The sequence below is a fragment of the Hippoglossus hippoglossus genome, chromosome 13 (assembly GCF_009819705.1).
Source record: "Hippoglossus hippoglossus isolate fHipHip1 chromosome 13, fHipHip1.pri, whole genome shotgun sequence".
Classification (NCBI taxonomy): domain Eukaryota; kingdom Metazoa; phylum Chordata; class Actinopteri; order Pleuronectiformes; family Pleuronectidae; genus Hippoglossus; species Hippoglossus hippoglossus.
The window spans coordinates 21,492,517-21,497,463 of NC_047163.1; positions in this window are offsets into that span (position 1 = coordinate 21,492,517).

Sequence of the window (4,947 nt, forward strand, 5' to 3'; positions counted from 1 at the left end):
CTTAGTTCTCTTATGTTTTACTGTGTGTTTTACACTGTTTCAACTGTTTGCTGGTGCAGCTTCAGCAGTTAATTTATTCATACACATATTGGAAAACACATGTGCAGGTCAGCTTAGTGTGGAAAGTTGAAAGATATTCACAAAACAAGTGTCCTCATGGCTGCTAGGGCAGAGCATATAAAGTACATATTAAGTACATAAAAAACAAATATCATCTCCATCCATCCATCCATCCATCCATCCATCCATCTATCTCTCCTCCTCAGGAGGTTTTGGTCCAGATGATCAGCAAGCACACACACAGCCAACAGATTAAAAACACAGTAATGACATATAAATATATTGGAATCAGACAAAAAAATGAATGATAGAGAATAAAAAGCAATGCCATGGTCTATGAAAACTGATTTTAAAAGATCTTAAACATGCCAAGAGAGGAAAACTCTAAGTTTAGGATGTCACAATATGATAAATTCATTGTTGCCTTTGTGTGTTTATGTTGGATGTATGAAAGTTATAAGAAATAAATTCATGCAACACATTTACTATTACATTATGGAAGAGGAAGAATAGCAAAGAACTTTATTTGACTTGTAGTATTTGAAAGTCACAAAACTTTCATGAATGAATGTGGTCAATCGTGGTGCTGTGTTGTCCTGGCTGTGAACCACAGAGGAGGAAACGTAATGACCTCAGTGATCTCTGACTTCGCCTCCAGTGCAAATTAAGTTTTTTTTCCTAATTGAAATGTCTCAATGCTTATTGGATGGATGGATGGATGTGACATTTACAGCACACCCCCTAGGATTTGTAATAACACTGATGATTCCCTTTTTTTTCTTCCTGTGCCATTATTAGGTCAGAATAAATAAATGACCAAATACCTGCTGAATGTGACATTCCCAATAGCCTCAGCTGTGCTTCGTGCTGAATAGCAAATGTTAACATGCTAAACAAGATAGTTTCACATGATAAACATTGTACTTAAGGATCAATATGTTGTGTCTAAGTAGAGTCTGAGCTTCACAGGGGTTGAACTGCAATCTGATCCCCAAATGAGGGAAGCTTTTATTTTGACCAATCAAATGTGAGTATATATGAACAGAGATTCTTACAGACTACCTTAAATCACACTCTGTGTTATCACTCTTACCTGAGGGAGTTTTAATTCATTTGTTTGACTAGTCACAGCCTCCATGTGGCACCTGCTCATATTCCTAATCGTGCAATTAAAAAAATAATGAAGCCTAGAACCAGGTATGGACAGGCCTCTGACACAGGAGTGGTTCCCTGCCCCTCAAGATGCTCTGACTATGAACAAGTATGAATGAACTAAGTCCAAATGTCCACCTATATCTTCCGACGAGGTGCATTCAGGAACCATCGGAAATGCTAAAGTCTGCTTGCTTAGCCACTTCTGGTGGACTTTTAGGCTTGAATTGCGGGGCTTGTGGACACTGTGAGGACACCACACGAGCAGTATGGAGGCATGTTATTTTTTTTCTGTTTTATTACGTCTTAAGATAGGTCACTAATGTCTTCAATTGTTTTGGATTCAGCTGATACACTGTTTACCCCTGAAACTCAAGCAGTGTTTTGTGGACTCAAACACTTCACCACCCCTCCATCAGCATAGGGGTGAGTAGATAATGAGTGAACTCTCATTTTTGGGTGAACTATCCCTTTAACACCTAACCCTAAACCTAACCCTTCAGTAACTACATTATGAGATCAACATGTTAATCACTGTCTCTATTGATACGATGAAGATCAATCATGCTTCAAGTATCCACATCTGGCATGACACACACAAGAAGTCAAAAACTGGATAGTGAGGTTAACCCTCCCCCTGATACATCTGACCCAAAGCAGCAGCAGCCAGGCCAAAAGTGAATCTTACTGACTGAAATATCTTCTGTTGACACTGGTATTTTATGCAGTAACAACAAAAGAAATGTATTAACTCCACTCAGAATGACACACAACCACTGGAGGGCTCTCGAGTGAAGGGGAGCAAATAAGTGCAAGCAGAGAAGCTTAGAGTGGCTGATGGTCAATAAAGAGCAGGATAGGGGGTAAAGTGTGACATATGTGAAACACTACCCCGATTAGATTTTGTAGACATGTCCACTTTTAGTGTGTACATCTTGGAAAGAGCAGGAAAGACTCACCATCAAAGAAAAAAAAGGATATGCAACCCTCACATCATCACTGAAGGAAGAGAGTGAACATTCAAATGACTTTTGATATTCAAAACACTACTTTATTCATGTAATATTAACATATCATTCTCAAAATGTCATATTTGGAGAGAAGGATGAAAGAGCAGGGAGTTTACTCACCATCAAAAAAAGAAACAGTAGATGAAACCCAGATATTATTACTGAAGGAAATTATTGAAAATTGTCATGATTTTTTTCTTGCAATATTATGACAAAATGTCACCTCAAGCTTCTTTTTCCTTAAAATTGAATAACAATAAAAACCATGTTTCAATGGTCACAAAGCAACAATAGTATTGATGATGGTGGTGGTTAACATGTATAAATAAGGTATTGTGGGTTGAGTCCTTCGCTTACGGCCATACCACCCTGAACACGTCCGATCTCGTCCGATCTCGGAAGCTAAGCAGGGTCAGGCCTGGTTAGTACTTGGATAGGAGACCGAGGGGGAGGCCGTGCAACAGGACATATCCATGGAGCCACAGGAGGACAACGATGGCCGTACCTTTGTGGAGGTGATAAGTGAAAAGCACAGTCCAGATAACTTTCCGTGCCGCAGAGGACCTGGTATGGGGGTGGTGGTCGTTCCCACCGCAGGTCCGCAAGTTCCCTTTGACAGGTGAGTGGGGGAAGGAAAATTACAGGCTTTGTTAAATTAACAGATAAATATGGTTATGTAACTTTCAAATGAAGTTTAACAACAAAATACACTTCACACCTTTTATTGAATACTTTCAAATTACTCACTTATCAGTCTGGACAGACATGGCTATAAATTGCAACTTGACTGGTTGGCTGAGGCATACAAACACAAGGTTGTAATGTTATGTTGTACATTAAATTGTATGTTTAATTGTATCTGTATTCATTGTGTTTGTATTTTTTAAATTATAGAGAACATTTCCAGTCTTAAAGGGATAGTTCACAGAAAAATGAAAATGTACTCATTATCCACTCACCACTATGCCGATGGAAGGGGGGGGGGGGGTAAAAAACCCTAACATGCCTCCATAGTGCTCGTGTGTTGTCATCCAAGTGTCCGCAAGCCATGACATTTATATTTGACAAGAAAAGAGCTAATTTACACCCTGTTTTAAGCCTAAAAGTCCAATGAGGTGGCTAACCTAGCAACATGATGGTGAGTCCGAGGGTCCGTGGACGAACCTCGTAGGAAGATATCAGTGGACTTTTAGGCTTAAGACACGATGTAAATTACCTCCTTTCGAGCCGGATATGAATGTCAGGGCTTGCGGACACTTGGATGACACCACAGGAGCAGTATGGAGGCATGTTGTGTTTTTTCTGTTGTTTTATTACGTCTGAAGAAACGGTCGCCATTGACTTCAATTGTGTTGGATTCTGCTGCAACAAAGTTTACCCCTGATACTCCAGAAGTGTTAAGTGGACTCAAACACTTCACCCACCCCTCCATCGGCATAGGGGTGAGTAGATAATGAGTGAATTTTAATTTTTTGGTTCACTATCGATTTAACCCTTGTGTTGTCCCTGCTTCCCCCGGCTGTTGGCCCCTCACATAGCCCACCCCATATTAGGACGCACACGTAGGGCAATAGACAAGTGAGCAGCCCTTGCAGATGTATTTGTTACACCCGTGGCACACGGTGTGAGTTTTACAGTCCTTTTTCCTGGGGCATATCTGACACCTCTTCCTCTTACTCGCCCCGAGCGGGGCTGCTGCTAGGTCTATGGAGGAGGCCGGACGCTCGGGTCGAGCGTCGTAGTGAAGAGCTGTTTTTCTTTGGGATGTAGGACACCAGAGTGGCGGTGGGCGTGAATGCGAACTTGGATGAGAACACCTCTCTTCCCTTCTACATAACATCATAACATAACATTACATAACATAACATAACATAACATAATAATAATATTTGTCCGTGGCTCGTCTGGTGCGTCTCGTCTCGCGGTCGTCGAAGCGCAGCAGTCTGGAGTACGTGTGGAAGAGTTTTAGGGGCATCGTGGCACGAAATATCGCCTGGCCACTCTCGGCGTCCCACAGGCTGGCGGCGGCCTCGCCCCGGGACCTGTACATGCCCGCTAAGATCAGCAGCCCTACGTAGGCGCGCAGGTCGGTCTCATCCATCCCTTTCCATTCGTCGCTGTATTTTCGACGACCCTCCCGATTCGTCATCTCCAGGATGATGTTCTCTACCGTCGGCGTGATGAACAGGCGGAACGTCGAGCCTAGGTCACTGGTGCGGGACGTCGCGTGGATCGTGGGGCCCCGGGGGACCCCGCTTTGAGCCGCAGCAGAGGAAGAGGAGGAGGAGTAGGAGGAGCAGTGGCCCTCCTCTCGGCTGTACGCCCTCGAGGACCATGTTATTTCCCCGTTTCTTGACGGGAAGGTCTCTCTTTCCACGAGTCCGGTGGTGGTGGTGTCGCCGTGGTCTTATTCTTCTTCTTCTTCCAAGGATGACGAATCTGCAGAAGCATCACCCACTGGGTCGTAGTCTTCGTCGCAGTCTTCGTCTTCGTAGTCACCGTCGTCGTCGCCGTCCTCTCTGTCTTCTTCTCGGTCGGCTTTTCTGTCTGCTTCTCGGTCTGCTTCTCCATCTCCTTGTCCGTCCGCTTCTTGGTCTGGCTCTTTCGCGTCCTCTTCGGGTTCAGAGGATGGTTGCTTGGAGAATAGCTGTTGGAGAACCTGTTCTCTGGTGAAACGCTCCTGACATGACATCGTGCCATGGTCCGGGAGAGTGGCACACGGAGA